Below are 17,495 nucleotides of genomic sequence, written 5' to 3'. Positions count from 1 at the left end.
CCACCGTGCTTCTAAATCTGCATTGCATGCTATTTGAGGTTTTAAGCTGGGTGTCGGAATAAGCATTTTGTGACATCTGCCGATGTAAAAAGAGCTTTATAAATAAATTGTACTGATTGATTGATGATTGATTGTATGAAATGGAGTAGCATATATCCATCATGTAAAATGAACATTGAGCACTGTCTCCATGGAGTATAGCACTGCAGCCTTAGGCAATGTATATTTACGTGGTGCATAACATTATCTCATATCACATGTATGGCAAGACATGATTGATGTAATTAGATGCTCTGGAGAGATCCCACCCTCCTTCCCCAACACATGTAGAATGCTTAGAAACCACCAGAAACCTGTGAAATAGATCAACAGATGATGTTTTATCTCCTTTCAAGGTCTGTTGATTTACAGTATCTCAGAATCAGGAACTGTCATATCCCATGTGATATGTCAAAACAAGTTGATACATGGTGCATTGGGTTTGTATTTATTGTGGATCCCCTTTAGCTGCAGCAGTTACTCTTCATGGGGTCCAGTAAAATGAAGGCAGTTATATAATTGTAAAAACATTCCTGATACATTCACAACAGATTTCACAAAATCCATGTTCCTTTTTGATTTCGGGGCAGGCTGTCAACAGCACGTACTGTGACACTATGATAAGTCAACAATACCTCTAGGCATATCTGACGTCATGTATTTGATATCTTTATGTGAAGGTTCATGTCCATATTGACATCAGTTCATTGTGTTTGAGGACGGTTCACTGACCAGTTTCCAACGGATACGATTAGACTAGTTTAACAGTTACAGAACAGCTACAGTAGCCTATCAGAACAGCTACAGTAGCCTATCAGAACAGCTGCAGTATCAGAGGCGCAGAGCCTTAATTAACGGGCTACACATAATGGCTGACGACAGCCAGGTAAGGTTCATTTTAGCCTACGTGTAATGAGCTTTACAGTTGTCCTAATCCCATCTTGTTCTAATGGCAAGTCTGCCTTAAGTGCAGAAACTATGGTTGATATTAGAAAATAAGTATGATTGGAAGTTTAGGCAAGTAATTCCAATTGGGGAATTGTTGTGGGATGTTAGCATACCATATTGCGCGTGTAGCATTCGTGCCATGGAGGATCGTGCAGGCCGGCAGGTTGCTACAGGATCCTAGTATCATGTATGTTATAGGGATGAGATCTGGCCGACTTTTTCACCTGAACTGCTCATTGGCTGTCCATAATGAGCCCAGCGAGCAGGATGTGTAGCTGGGCTCTGCAATAATTAGTTCCCAGAGCAATTACAAATAACTATTCTTGTTTTAAAAGCGTCATTACAACTAGCAACATGACGGTCAGTCACCTCTAAGCAGGACTCAGTAGAAACGCAATGTGTTGGATTTGTCCATGTCTCGCTAAATTAACCTAGCTACCATAACAGCCGTGGAGAATTTATACTACAGTTTTAAGGGATCTCTCTGAAGGTTTTAGATGATACAGTGGTGCTTCGTCCTCTGGATGAAGAACCATACATCTCGGCTTGGCTTCATTGCATTATTATTTGGGGAACGTTGACATGCCATTTGTGTTGACGGATGGATGAAAATAATGTAATTATAGTATCGTTATACATAGGCTAGCAGGAAAATCCGCATGAGATATCCATAGAACTGAGCCCTGCTCCATTTCAGCACCATGCCGCGGTCTCAGGTGCTGCCCAGACTCGAAACATTTCAGCACCATGGCACTGTCCCCTGACGCCAAGAAACGTGTCAGCTCTATGCAACGGAACGTCTTTGATTTGAAATTATTCTGCAAGTGGTTATAATTTATTGCACGTCCTAGTTTTGCAGCTTTACAACCTCAGAATTATAGCTAATGGATGGCAGCGAGTTACGTTTTTGTATATGGTGATGAATGACGATGCATGATAAACCATAAATTAAACGCAAAAACGTGCACTTAGACATATTTTCGTTTGGCAGAACTTTGACAAGCTTTGATTTGTTTTCTAATGACATTGACAATTCATATAGATATTAGACTTAGGCCTAATTGTGACATCATGTGTGTATGACATCTTTGAAGAATGCTCTGGCTTCAGCCAATCGGAATCGAGTATTCAACAATGCTTTGGCATAATTCAAGGACGTTCATATTCACTTCAGTTGTCTGCCGATGGTTCACTGACGTTTTTTCAAAGGAGGTATTAGTATTTCCTCTAAACATCCTACAACAATAAGCTACTCATCATGTCAGATGACAGCAAGGTATGGTTCATTTGCCTATTTTGAGTTTAGAGGAGAAATTACTAACAATATAGTAGGTCACTAACACAGCAATAGGTCTCACTGGTTTGATCCATGGCCTGAAATCTGACCACTATTGCCGTTTTGTTTAAAATAGGAGCGAATAAGTTGTTTCATAAAGTCACAACCTAGGACTGATATTGACCTCTTATTTATCCACCAGAGCGTGAAATGGGAGGATCCCCCGGATGACCAAAATAAAGTAGTGGAGAACATGAAGGATGAAACAGAGACACATGAGACCAACAAGAACAGGACAGGAGGCAAGGTAAGAAATATGCTGTCCTTTACACATGCTCTGCCTACTTAGGCACAGATCTAGGATTAGTTTACTATCACTAAATCCTAGCCTTAAAGCATTAGGAGACGCTACACTGACCTTAGATCTGCTATTAGACCTATAATCTGTTGTCATGTAGGCTAAACGTAAGTCCAGTGGCGGTGCCAAGAAGACTTCCGTGGAGGAGGACAGCAGCATTGGTGCAGGTCCGAGATTACTTCATGTTGGGTGCAGGTTGTGTTCAAATTCATCAGCACCGATCTGAGTAGATAGTATCTATATAGGTGAAAGCAATATAGTGGAGGCCCGCAGAGAGATGTGCTTTTACCTGTCCAGTGCAATCAAATCCCTAAAGGTGAAGGAAATTAGGGATCAAGTTCAGATTCAACTTTAGATTTCTCTTTGCGGTTTCCCAGAGTCTTCTCAGACACCCGGGTGTGGTTTCCGGGAAAGGGGATCTATCATTGAGCAGCTGGAGAAGGAGGCTCAGAAAACTCTAATGCCTTCTCTCAAGATTGGGACATGCTGTGCCCCAATCCTCCTCTCCTTCCTGAGGAGTCTAACTGATGAGCAAGTCCCATGTCTTTTTCCAACCTCACATACAACAACTCTGAATTTATAGTCATAGTGCACCTTCTAACCACAAATGGGATTTCAAACACTACACTTAACCCTAACATCACTGTAACCACACACCTAACTCTTCCTGTAAATCAAGAACAAAATATCTCATGGACTTGCTAATTGCTTAAATAAATACACGTTTATTTTCCCTGACATGGCTATCTAGTGACTCCACTAACTCAACACCAGTGTGCAGGTAAAATATGTTTCCTTTCTTTTCTTTTCTCTAGCCAATGGAGAGTGATTCAGCAGGGCATGAAAAATAATGTAAGTCTCTCCACATAAGGTTCTGGTCAAAAGTTGTGCGCTATATAGGGAATGGTGTCATGGAATTGCTTGATTGACAAAAACATTACTCTGTTTGTTGGCCATAGCTCACATTCGAGCAGCTCTCCATGCTGTGTCTGAAGATTGTTAAAGTCGTGACCCAGACAGCCCTCCGCATTCTCCTACCAGCGCTAGCTCGTATCATGGGGGTGAACCTGAGGAGTGGGGCAACCTCCCCAGAATCCCAGTGCTCTCTGACAGGGTCTGAGGATTCCTTAGGCAGTCTGGATGAGAGAGAGAAAAGGCTGCTGATCAGTGAGATGAACTACTGGACTAAGGAGAGGAGGAGGAATGGCAGTGCAGGATGCCGCCAAAAATCCACTCGCAGGACCTCATCACCATGCTGTTCGCCTAAGAGGTATGTTCACAGCAATATTTCAACATAATAATTGCAAGACCTGATCCATACTTATCATAAATTATTAACTTGGAATTCACACCTTGTAGTTTTAAGTTCTGGTAAGTTCTGGTTCTGGAAATGTTGCCACTGGGGGGGTGGGTCCAGGTGAAAGTCATTTTTAACTGGGTAAGCCATGAAGTCATCTATGAATAAATAGATCAGGTACATGTCTTTCAGAAATAATCATATTCTGATGTTGTACAAACATAAAAATCAGGCAAAAAATCGTGTCAGTTGGCTTTAGGCTTCTAGAACTACGGTGGTATGAGAAGTAATCCATCATTGCTCTAATTTGGTTTTCAGGCTCACTAATGACCCAGATTAGATACAGTTGGTTACATTTGCATGGCTTAAGTGGTGATTGTGTGTTTATCTTCAAGGTCCCAGACCTCATTGCAGAGCTTGCCTGCAACTAGAGAGGCTCCCCTCATGGAGGAGCCTCTTAAGGCTCTTTTTGGGGTAACGGAAGAGAGCCTGCTGATATCCCTGGGTGAGGGTCACTCCAACCCCACCTCCTCCAGCTCCTCCGAGTTGAGCTGTGCTATCGTGGGGGAGGTGGTACACCAGCTTAACTCTGGCCTCTCAGTGGCCATTCAGGCCAGCCCGGGGAGTTGCCCCCCTATGGACAGTCAGGACATAGCAGCAGGCAAGGAGGTCATTCGGGTAGCCTCGGTTCAGATCCTGGCCGAGCTACAGAGCCAAACATCTGAGCCAGAGTGGGTAGGGTTTATCGAGCCCCTCATGGACCCTGTGACCGATGATGTGCTGGAGGCCATTGTCGGCACAATGGACAAAATGGCACAGGACTTCAACATCCTATTGGATCTGGCCAAGAAGATGACAATCTTGGGGTCTAAATTTCTGACCAATCTTCAATGTGACCTAGATGTTGAGTGTCCATCTGGGAAGGAAGGGACCACTCACTTTCTCAAAGAGACTGGATCCTCTACCAGTGTGGTGGCCAGAAAGATTCAGACCCTCTCTAGCCCCGACTTTCAGTCTAAAGCCCTGAAGGCGGTGAGCACCATCCTTACAAGGAAAGTCAGCAGCTCTTCTGGCATGGTTCCTTCCTCTAGGCCTTCTAGTGCTGCTCCTAGCCTTACTGAAGCCCCGCCGAATACCAGCTGCACAGCCCTGACATCTGTAACCTCCACTGCCACAGTGATTGTTAAGGCATTTGTGGGAGGCATGGAGACGATAGCATCATTTGAAGACACATGTGAAGCAGTTGATTGGCCAGTTCCTGTAAATGACCACAAAACAGGGTCTTCACAGAAGAGAACCTTCTCTCTAGCCGGCACACTCTATGGCCGTATACGAGCAAAGCTGAGGGACCTTTTAACTCTAGCCGCTCGAGAAGAAGGTGTGGCTAAGGATGCTTCTCTTCGGGAGTCTTCAGACACCCTGGAAAAGGCAACTGTTTCAACTGTTGAGGTCCAGTTACCCAGCACCGAACACAGTAGAGTTCCCAGAGAGAGCCAACCAATACCAGCTCTCTGTCTCTCCAATCTGGATACCAGTACTCAAGAAGTTCTTAGCAGTGTTTTTTCCATCTACAAGTCAGAGTTATCAAAAGTGGAGAATAAATCCTTAGCCGTTGTCAGTTCATCTGATGAGTCCCTAGAGGCTTGTTGGTTTGTTGATGGTGTCCTATCAAAGCTTGATGACTATACTATTTCCCAGTCACCCTCACCCAATGAAGACTTGAGCGTGAGTACTCAATATTCTCAACTGAGCTCAGAAGAGAGTGTCAGAATCACAGAGTCCTCAACTAGTCTGATTCAGAGCATTAAGAAGCTCTCTAGCAATGACTTTCAGACTCAGGCAGAAGAGGCAGTGAGTAAAGTGCTGATGAGATCCAGTCATTCCTTTATCACACAGATCAGCCATACTGGTCTTCAGAAAAGTCTGCAGGCTGGCTTATCATCTAGCTCACCATCAGAGATCCATGTCCTTTCAGAATCCATGTCCTCCATGTCCTCTGAGAATACAGCCTCTGGATTAGTGGAAACCTTTGTCAAAGGAATGGCGACTATTTTCCAGAAAAATGAGTCCACTGACACTGTGCTACTGGAAAGAAGTGGGAGAGTTTCACAGTGCTCCCACGGGGGCTCCCAACTGGATGATACTGAATTGAGTGTTAAAATATCAGAGGAGAAGCTTTGGTCAACAGCTAAGAACATCTGCGTCAGTATGAAGAACACACTTAAGGATTTCTTCACAGGGCTGAAGCCATCCGGATCCGAAAGGACAGAAATGGCTCCTTCCAAAGAGACCCTTGGGGAAATCCTGGTTGCTATCCAGAGTGAAATCTCAAACTTCGGGCGAATGAAGGATTCCAGGGAGCTCCTTCAGATCAATGATATGGTAGGAACTATGCTGAAGGAGATTGAGAAAAGTGAGGATGACAGTGAACAAGTCTGCCAAGACATCCCTCGAACCTGTTCATCTTTATCCACTTCTTTAAATGGTCGTAGTTCCTTGTCCAGCTCTTCAAAGGGTCCTAGGTCAGAGTGTGAGTTAGAGATCAACCTCCCTGGCACTCCCATCCCTGACAAAGTGCCTTTTGATCTGACCTGCCCCATCGTCAGGAGCTCCTGCATCGACACCAGGGACTCTAAAATGCCAGAGATTTCTACAAGTGACCTAAAGACAAAGATGATGGCACACACAGATGAACCCCTGCATCGTAACAGTCCAATGACTGACAGCAGCCGACCACCGAGTGCTAAAGTCTCTTTTCGATCCTCCACTCCGTCTTTCACCAGCAAGGGAACCTCTTTGGTACCAAAGGGAGAGGGGATTGACATTGAAGAGAAGGAGGTGTGTATCCCTAGCAGCTCTGGCCATCTGAGGGAGCTCTTAATCATCCCGGACATCAGCAGTGCCACTGCATTCCCACTGCAGTACTTGATGGATTCCAGCAAAGATGATGGCATCTGTTTTGTCACCATACTGGTGATAAGGTTGCTATCGGAGATCAGACCCTCAGCCCTAGATGGACCCTCCCAACAGGCAGCAGATCTGACAGAAACATCTCAGCAACTCATCAGACAAGTCCTGTCTGAGTTCTGTGCTGCATCCAGATTCTCCAGGACACAGGCATATTCCCAGAACCTGAACATCCAAAGGGTGTTCAGAGGTGTACATAAAAACCTCATGGAGGAGTTTGGCTCTTATAACACCCTGCAAGCAGCTATTTCCTCCCAGGACCCTGCATTTGACAGAGTCCTGGTAAAGTCCTTGACCCAGCAGCTGGTACAGGGATGCAAGGAGGCGTCAAGACCAGCTTCTGCTGCAACAAACCCATCAGACCAGGCTAAGACGGAGAGGGGGGCTGAGCAGAAAGCAAGAATGAGCTTCCTTTGCTTTTCAATGACCAAACTCAGGATCAACTTCAAGGTATAGCAGGGAGTTAGCATTTGTTTTTGGTTCCAGTTAGGTGCTGATGTTATTGATGTGGCTATGATAAGACAAATACATGAAATAAATATTTTTTATTCACCACTAAATTGTTGCCATGGATTCAGAAGTGTTCCATTTATTTATTCTCTGTACCATTTTCTTTACCTTTCTTCTGTTAGCGTTCCAAGAGAGGAAACAAAAAGGACTGCCATTCAGTCCAAGACCATACTGAGATTCCCTCTACTGATAGACATTGCATAGGTAAGGATGTTTTAGAGCTCTGCTATAGCTTGTAGTTTTGTTTAGGTGTGTGTTAGAAACATAGGAATGCCTATCAAACTCATAGCACTTGTTATTTTTCAACGTTACTATACTGAATCTCTCTCTCTCTCTCTCTCTCTCTCTCTCTCTCTCTCTCTCTCTCTCTCTCTCTCTCTCTCTCTCTCTCTCTCTCTCTCTCTCTCTCTCTCTCTCTCTCTCTCTCTCTCTCTCTCTCTCTCTCTCTCTCTCTCTCTCTCTCTCTCTCTCTCTCTCTCTCTCTCTCTCTCTCTCTCTCTCTCTCTCTCTCTCTCTCTCTCTCTCTCTCTCTCTCTCTCTCTCTCTCTCTCTCTCTCTCTCTCTCTCTCTCTCTCTCTCTCTCTCTCTCTCTCTCACCCCATCCATTTCTCTTGTGTTTCTAGCTCCAATTGGAGAGGTTTCTCCCTCCATATCTCAGCCTGTCAAAAAACGATCCTTGATTGTCAGGGTCTTTTCAGCAATGATGAAGCCATTCAGGCGCTTCACCAAGAAGAACCTGTAACCTGTTACGCTGCATGAAGAACTACTTTTGTAACAGCAAGACTTTTGACAAGAGGAATTTCTGCATGTCTAACCTTTCAAAGTCTATTTGATCAAATAAATGCCAATGATTTTACAAGAATTTCAAATGTTTTCGAAGATTGATAATACTGAAGCAGATTTTCTCAGAGAAATGCACTAGTTCCCCCTTGGTTACACATTTATTGTTCAGCTTTTGAGTTGGCAGGACTTCAGGCGTCAGGTAGCCTTGTGGTTAGAGCATTGGGCCAGTAACCAAAAAGTTGCTAGCGTCAGATCCCTGAGCTGGCCATGTAAAAATATGTTGTTATGCTCCTGAACAAGGTAGTTAACCCACTGTTCCTAAGCTGTCATTGTAAATAAGAATTTGTTCTAAACTGACTTGTCTAGGAAAATAAATAAAATAACCACAGCTTGACTCTAATACAATAGTTGCTGCATAGACTGTCAGATAACCAGATGTTCTCTATTAATTTAGTTAGATTGGTAAGAGCTTATTAGCAGCAAGGGGAAAACACATAGAGGAGAATTAGCTATCTGCAGCTAGATCAACCCTCTGAGATGCTTTCTATATTTTTTTAAATATTATTTTTTATTTCACCTTTATTTAACCAGGTAGGCAAGTTGAGAACAAGTTCTCATTTACAATTGCGACCTGGCCAAGATAAAGCAAAGCAGTTCGACACATACAACGACACAGAGTTACACATGGAGTAAAACAAACATACAGTCAATAATACAGTATAAACAAGTCTATATACGATGTGAGCAAATAAGGTGAGATAAGGGAGGTAAAGGCAAAAAAAGGCCATGGTGGCAAAGTAAATACAATATAGCAAGTAAAACACTGGAATGGTAGATTTGCAGTGGAAGAATGTGCAAAGTAGAAGTAAAAAATAATGGGGTGCAAAGGAGCTAAATAAATAAATAAAATAAATACAGTAGGGAAAGAGGTAGTTGATTGGGCTAAATTATAGGTGGGCTATGTACAGGTGCAGTAATCTGTGAGCTGCTCTGACAGTTGGTGCTTAAAGCTAGTGAGGAAGATAAGTGTTTCCAGTTTCAGAGATTTTTGTAGTTCGTTCCAGTCATTGGCAGCAGAGAACTGGAAGGAGAGGTGGCCAAAGAAATAATTGGTTTTGGGGGTGACTAGAGAGATATACCTGCTGGAGCGCGTGCTACAGGTGGGTGATGCTATGGTGACCAGCGAGCTGAGATAAGGGGGGACTTTACCTAGCAGGGTCTTGTAGATGACATGGAGCCAGTGGGTTTGGCGACGAGTATGAAGCGAGGGCCAGCCAATGAGAGCGTACAGGTCGCAATGATGGGTAGTATATGGGGCTTTGGTGACTAAACAGATTGCACTGTGATAGACTGCATCCAATTTGTTGAGTAGGGTATTGGAGGCTATTTTGTAAATGACATCGCCAAAGTCGAGGATTGGTAGGATGGTCAGTTTTACAAGGGTATGTTTGGCAGCATGAGTGAAGGATGCTTTGTTGCGAAATAGGAAGCCAATTCTAGATTTAACTTTGGATTGGAGATGTTTGATGTGGGTCTGGAAGGAGAGTTTACAGTCTAACCAGACACCTAGGTATTTGTAGTTGTCCACGTATTCTAAGTCAGAGCCGTCCAGAGTAGTGATGTTGGACAGGCGGGTAGGTGCAGGCAGCGATCGGTTGAAGAGCATGCATTTAGTTTTACTTGTATTTAAGAGCAATTGGCGGCCACGGAAAGAGAGTTGTATGGCATTGAAGCTTGCCTGGAGGCCTGTCAACACAGTGTCCAAAGAAGGGCCAGCGACTCACCAGCAGCAAGAGCGACATCATTGATGTATACAGAGAAGAGAGTCGGTCCAAGAAATGAACCCTGTGGCACCCCCATAGAGACTGCCAGAGGTCCGGACAGCAGACCCTCCGATTTGACACACTGAACTCTATCAGAGAAGTAGTTGGTGAACCAGGCGAGGCAATCATTTGAGAAACCAAGGCTGTCGAGTCTGCCGATGAGGATGTGGTGATTGACAGAGTCGAAAGCCTTGGCCAGATCAATGAATACGGCTGCACAGTAATGTTTCTTATCGATGGCGGTTAAGATATCGTTTAGGACCTTGAGCGTGGCTGAGGTGCACCCATGACCAGCTCTGAAACCAGATTGCATAGCAGAGAAGGTATGGTGAGATTCTATTGTTTTCATACTGTTTTTATTTATTTACTTTTCTGCTCTTTTGCTCACCAGTATCTTTACCTGCACATGACCAGCTGATCATTTATCACTCCAGTGTTAATCTGCTAAATTGTAATTATTCGCCTACCTCCTCATGCCTTTTGCACACAATGTATATAGACTCTTTTTTTTCTACTGTGTTATTGACTTGTTTATTGTTTACTCCATGTGTAACTCTGTGTTGTTGTCTGTTCACACTGCTATACTTTATCTTGGCCAGGTCGCAGTTGTATATGAGAATTTAATCTCAACTAGCCTACCTGGTTAAATAAAGGTGAAATAAAATAAAAATCTGGCACTTTTTTTCAGAAAACCGATGGCAGCGTCTATCATTGCTCTTCTACCATCTATCCCATGTCTGCACCTCCCTCTTCCATCAAAAACAAATTACCTGGTTAAAGTTAGTTAGGCTAGGGGTTAGGGTTAGGGTTAAGGTTAAAGTTAAGTTTAGGAGTTAGGTTAAAGGGTTAAGGTTAGAGTTAGGGGAAGGGTTAGCTATAAGGGTTAGGGGAAGGGTTAGCTAACATGCTAAGTAGTTACAAAGTAGCTAAAAAGTGGTAAGTAGTTGAAAGTTTGCTAATTAGCTAAAGTTGTCTGTGATGAGATTCAAAATCATAACCTTTGGATCGTTAGACATCCGTGTTATACTGTATGCCCACCCCTCCACCCTAACCAACCACCCTACTTTAGTTTTTGCCTTAAATAACCATTTGTCTTATATAACCATACCAAACAGGTCATTGTAGTTATGAGTGTGAGTGTTAGAGAGGGATTTGAGGATTTCACTGTGGGTCAATGCAGAGCTAAGCATGAAGGATTTTTGTGGCATGACATAAAACCAGAAACCACAGCACAGAGGAAACCTCTGAGGGTCATAATGGCTGGTCCCATTAAACCTGGGGGAGTAGGAGTTTCAGCAGACCTCAGAGGACAGGAGCTGTCATGGTGTTAAGGACAGTAGATGAATGACCGCACTTTTTTGCTCTTGTTCCCTGTGTGTGTGTGTGTGTGTGTGTGTGTGTGTGTGTGTGTGTGTCTTGACAGAGGTAGAACGTGATGAAATACAGAATTGTGCGTTCGTTTGTTGTAGCTTTTTATTATTGTAATAGATCATTTTCATCCCTAGCTTTTTAAGAATGAGGCAAGATGAAGTCAAATTTCTCAAACAAGAAACATGGTTGACTGTTTCCCTTCAGTCGATTTCTCATTCTCTTGTAAAATAGCAATGATGCAAGCGCTCTGATCTAGAAGCCAGTGAAAGCCAGAGGTTTTACAGCTAGTTTGTTCAGCTCAGGAAAGCCCCACGGCAGCACTTTGGAGTGTAGCATTGTGTTTTGATATCCTCATCTCCTTTGACAGTGTCTCCCGCATTCCGACAGAGCAGATAAAGCAGTACTGGGTAGAGCTGGTGGGGCTTTCAGAGTCAGTTTCATCTTTCTGCTCAGGCACAGGGCAGGCATCATATGAAGTGTTTATCTCAGGAGTGCCTGATTTACCTCTGAACGGTGTCAAATGTGAGAGAAAGTGGGATCCGGGTGCTCTTTTACCGTTGTATGGATGTCTCTCTTTGACGAAGAAAAGCCTTGCCATTGAGAACCTTATTCCAGTCAGAGAGATATTATCAATATTTGTGTTGCTGGGGATTTGTTGTCATCTGTCTGAGACGGAGATACTGGTTGAGCAGAATACATTTAGAGGTACATTGGGAAAGAAAATCCTGCATGTATGAAAAGCCCACCCTGTGGGTGTCACAACGTCTGTGGAAGTCGAAGCCTCTCCTTGTTCGGGTGGTGCTCGGCGGTCGAAGTCACCGGTCTTCTAGTCATCATTGATCCATTTTCCATTTTCGATTGGTTTTATCTTGTCTTACTATACACCTGGTTTCAATCCCATTCATTACCTGTTGTGTATTTAACCGTCTGTTTTCCCTCATGTCTTTGTCAGAGATTGTTTTATGTTCAGTATTCGTGTTTTGTATTTGGTGCGCGACGGGTCCTCGTACCCACTTTGTTTCATTGTATTTCATGGTTTTGGAGTTATGTGTTTTAAGTTATTAAACTACTCCATTCCACCAAGTTTGAATTATCCTGCGCCTGACTTCCCTGCCACCTATACACACGACTGTGATAGAATCTCTGACCAAAATGATGTCAGCAGGAGAAGGTACCCCAGCCGTGGAGGTGGAGGAGCGCGTCATGGAACATGCGGCGATGATTTCCAAACTGAGCGCAGCCATGGATCGCGTTGTCCAGAATATGGACCGCTGGGAGACAGTTTTTCCAGCGCCTCTACCAGGACAACCGGGGGTCTACCCTGAACACCCCTTTTCCCACCTGAACCTAGCAGGATCCATCTATCCATACCACAGGGATACGACGGAGATGCTGCCGGATGCCAGGGTTTCCTCCTAACACTAAGCATGTACCTGGCCATGGTCCACCCAGCTCCATCGGACCGTGAGAAGAGTTTCGCCGTCGTCTCGTGCCTCACCGGGAAAGCCCTGGAGTGGGCCAGCGCTGTGTGTGGAGGTGGAGATGCGGCGTTGGACGATTTTGAGGAGTTCACCCGCTGTTTCCGGACAGTATTCGACAACCCACCCGAGGGCAGAGCGGCGGGTGAGCGCCTCTACCATCTGAGGCAGGAGATGAGGAGCGTATAGAAGTTTGCGCTGGAGTTTAGGACCCTGGCTGCCGGTGCTGGATGGAGCAACAGGGCCCTGATCGACCATTACCGCTGTAGTGAGGACCTCCGTCGGGAGCTGGTCTGCAGAGACACCACCCTCACCTTCGACCAGCTGGTGGACCTGTCCATCCGGCTGGACAACCTGCTGGCTACTCGCGGACGTCCAGATCGGGGTCTGGTTGTTCCATCTCCGATACCCATGGAGCTGGGAGGTGCAGAGTGCAGGGAGACCGGAGGGGGTTCCCTCTCGTGCACCATATGTGGCCGCAGAGGTCACACTGCTGGACTGTGCCGGGTTGGTTCCTCTGGGAATCGAGGTAGCAGGCAGGGCAATCTGGCATCACCCCAGGTGAGTAGGCACCATTCTCATCCAGGGCCCTCTGTTGCACATATGTTTGTCTCTGTTACTTTTTCTGAATTTTCCCTGCGTTCCCAGCATAAGGTGCTAGTAGATTCAATCGCGGCTGGGAATTTCCTTAATAAAGGATTAGCTCATAGTTTAGGGATCCCCATTGTTCCTGTGCATATGCCTTTCCCCGTTCATGCCTTAGATAGTCGACCATTAGGGTCAGGGTTTATCAGGGAAGCAACCGCTCCTTTGAGTATGGTAACGCAGGGGGGTCACAGGGAAAATATGAGTATTTTTCTTATTGATTCTCCTGCGTATTCCGTGGTGCTGGGCCTACCCTGGTTAGCTTGTCATAACCCCACTGTTTCTTGGCCACAGAGGGCTCTCACGGGGTGGTCAAGAGAGTGCTCAGGTAGGTGTTTAGGGGTTTCCGTTGGTGCTACTACGGTGGAAAGTCCAGACCAGGTCTCCACCGTGCGCATTCCCCCAGAATATGCCGATTTGGCTCTCGCCTTCTGTAAAAAGAAGGCGACTCACTTACCACCCCATCGACAGGGGGATTGTGCGATAAATCTCCTGGTAGACGCTGCACTTCCCAGGAGTCACGTGTATCCCCTGTCGCAGGCGGAGACGGTGGCTATGGAGACATATGTCTCCGAATCCCTGCGTCAGGGGTACATTCAGCCCTCCATTTCACCTGTCTCCTCGAGTTTCTTTTTTTGTGAAGAAGAAGGATGGAGGTTTGTGCCCGTGCACTGATTATCGAGGTCTCAATAAAATCACGGTGAGGTATAATTACCCCCTACCACTTATTGCTATGGCCATTGAGTCAATGCACAGGGCTCGCTTCTTCAATAAACTGGATCTCAGGAGTGCGTACAATCTGGTGCGTATTCGGAAGGGAGACGAGCGTAAGACGGCATTTAGTACCACCTTAGGGCATTATGAGTACCTCGTCATGCCATATGGGTTTTAGCCCTGTGCCTTCTTTTCGAAGAACCTCAGCCTGGCGGAGCGAAACTATGATGTGCGGGACCGGGAGCTGTTGGCTGTCGTCAAGGCCTTGAAGGCGTGGAGACATTGGCATGAGGGGGCTAAACACCCTTTTCTCATCTGGACTGACCATCGCAAACATCCGGGAGGCGAGGAGACTGAATCCTCGTCAGGCAAGGTGGGCCATGTTTTTCACCCATTTTGTGTTTACCCTCTCTTACAGACCAGGCTCCCAGAACGTTAAGGCAGACGCACTGTCCCGGCTGTATGACACAGAGGAGCGGTCCATGGATCCCACTCCCATACTTCCAGCCTCTTGTTTGGTGGCGCCAAACAATGAACATGCACCTATAGAATGGTGTTAAGACACTAACAGCTTACAGATGGTAGGCAATTCAGGTCACAGTTATGAAAACTTAGGACACTAAAGAGGCCTTTCTACTGACTCTGAAAATCACCAAAAGAAAGATGCCCAGGGTCCCTGCTCATCTGCGTGAACATGCCTTAGGCATGCTGCAAGAAGGCATGAGGACTGCAGATGTGGCCAGGGCAATAAATTGCAATGTTCGTAGTGTGAGACGCCTAAGACAGCGATACAGGGAGACAGGACGGACAGCTGATGGTCCTCGCAGTGGCAGACCACGTGTAGCAACACCTGCACACACCACGTGTAACAACACCCACATCGGTACATGCGACAGGCACAGGATGGCAACAACAACTGCCCGAGTTACACCAGGAAAGCACAATCCCTCCATCAGTGCTCAGACTGAATAGACTGAATAATAGGCTGAGAGAGGCTGGACTGGGGCTTGTAGGCCTGTTGTAAGGCAGGCCTCACCAGACATCACCGGCAACAACGTCGCCTATGGGCACAAACCCACCGTTGCTGGACCAGACAGGACTGGCAAAAAGTGTTCTTCACTGACGAGTCGCGGTTTTGTCTCACCAGGGGTGATGGTCGGATTTGCGTTTATCGTCGAAAGAATGAGCGTTACAGAGGCCTGTAACTCTGGAGCGGGATCGATTTGAGTTGGAGGTTCCGTCATGGGCTGGGGGCGGTGTGTCACAGCATCATCAGACTGAGCTTGTTGTCATTGCAGGCAATTTCAATGCTGTGCGCTACAGGGAAGACATCCTCCTCCCTCATGTGGTACCCTTCCTGCAGGCTCATCCTGACATGACACTGCAGCTTGACAATGCCACCACGCACAGAACGAGCAGTATGGCTGATTTCCTACAAGACAGGAATGTCAGTGTTCTGCCATGGCCAGCAAAGAGCCCGGATCTCAATCCCATTGAGCATGTCTAGTACCTGTTGGATCGGATGGAGAGGACAGGGCCATTCCCCCCTAGAAATGTCTGGGATCTTGCAGGTGCCTTGGTGGAAGAGTGAGGTAACATTTCACAGGAATAACTGGCAAGTCTGGTGCAGTCCATGTGGAGGAGATGCACTGCAGTACTTAATGCTGATGGTAGCCACACCAGATACTGACTGTTACTTTTGATTTTGCCCTTCTCCTTTCGTTCAGGGACACATTATTCAATTTCTGTTCGTCACATATCTGTGGAACTTATTCAGTTTGTCTCAGTTTTTGAATCTTATGTTCGTACAAATATTTACACGTGTTACGTTTGCTGAAAATAATTGCAGTTGACAGTGAGAGGACATACACACACACACACACACACACACACACACACACACACACACACACACACACACACACACACACACACACGTTCCTATGCTTCCTGGCTGGTGTTTTGGTCACTTTTGAATGCTGGCGGTGCTTTCACTCTAGTGGTAGCATGAGACGGAGTCTACAACCCACACAAGTGGCTCAGGTAGTGCAGCTCATCCAGGATGGAAAAATCAATGCGAGCTGTGGCAAGAAGGTTTGCTGTGTCTGTCAGCGTAGTGTCCCAGAGCATGGATGCGCTACCAGGAGACAGGCCAGTACATCAGGAGACGTGGAGGAGGCCGTAGGAGGGCAACAACCCAGCAGCAGGACCGCTACCACCGCCTTTGTGCAAGGAGGAGCACTGCCAGAGCCCTGCAAAATGACCTCCAGCAGGCAACAAATGTGCATGTGTCTGCTCAAAACGGTCAGAAACAGACTCCATGAGGGTGGTATGAGGGCTCGATGTCCACAGGTGGGGGTTGTGCTTACAGCCCAACACCGTGCAGGACGTTTGGCATATGCCAGAGAACACCAAGATTGGCAAATTCGCCACTGGCACCCTGTGCTCTTCACAGATGAAAGCAGGTTCACACTGAGCACGTGACAGACGTGACAGAGTCTGGAGACGCCGTGGAGAACGTTCTGCTGCCTGCAACATCCTCTAGCATGACCGGTTTGGCGATGGGTCAGTCATGGTGTGGGGTGGCATTTCTTTGGGGGGGCGCACAGCCCTCCATGTGCTCACCAGAGGTAGCTTGACTGCCATTAGGTACCGAGATGAGATCCTCAGACCCCTTGTGAGACCATATGCTGGTGCGGTTGGCCCTGGGTTCCTCCTAATGCAAGACAATGCTAGACCTCATGTGGCTGGAGTGTGTCAGCAGTTCCTGCAATAGGAAGGCATTGATGCTATGGACTGGCCCGCCCGTTCCCCAGACCTGAATCCAATTGAGCACATCTGGGACATCATGTCTCGCTCCATCCACCAACGCCACGTTGCACCACAGACTATCCAGGAGTTGGCGGATGCTTTAGTCCAGGTCTGGGAGGAGATCCCTCTGGAGACCATCTGCCACCTCATCAGGAGCATGCCCAGGCGTTGTAGGGAGGTCATACAGGCACGTGGAGGCCACACACACTACTGAGCCTCATTTTGACTTGTTTTAAGGACATTACATCAAAGTTGGATCAGCCTGTAGTGTGGTTTTCCACTTTAATTTTGAGTGTGACTCCAAATCCAGACCTCCATGGGTTGATACATTTGATTTCCATTGATAATTTTTGTGTGATTTTGTTGTCACCACATTCAACTATGCAAAGAAAAAAGTATTTAATAAGAATATTTCATTCATTCAGATCTAGGATGTGTTATTTTAGTGTTCCCTTTCTTTTTTTGAGCAGTGTAC

General features: G+C 46.1%; 1 protein-coding gene and 1 long non-coding RNA gene across 2 annotated transcripts in view; one reads left to right on the top strand and one right to left on the bottom strand.

Moving 5' to 3' along the window:
- Positions 1–17,495, bottom strand: part of LOC118964888 — a 510,365-nt gene that overhangs the window by 294,391 nt on the left and 198,479 nt on the right. The window lies entirely within an intron of this gene.
- On the top strand, positions 7,288–8,067 carry LOC118964890. The gene is made up of 3 exons (XR_005052134.1): positions 7,288–7,335; positions 7,518–7,599; positions 8,019–8,067. It is a non-coding gene; the product is annotated as an uncharacterized LOC118964890 (long non-coding RNA).

This window comes from Oncorhynchus mykiss, chromosome 6 (assembly GCF_013265735.2).
Source record: "Oncorhynchus mykiss isolate Arlee chromosome 6, USDA_OmykA_1.1, whole genome shotgun sequence".
Taxonomy (NCBI): Eukaryota; Metazoa; Chordata; class Actinopteri; order Salmoniformes; family Salmonidae; genus Oncorhynchus; species Oncorhynchus mykiss.
The sequence above is the reverse complement of the archived record's forward strand: the minus strand, read 5'-3'. Positions and strand labels throughout refer to the sequence as shown.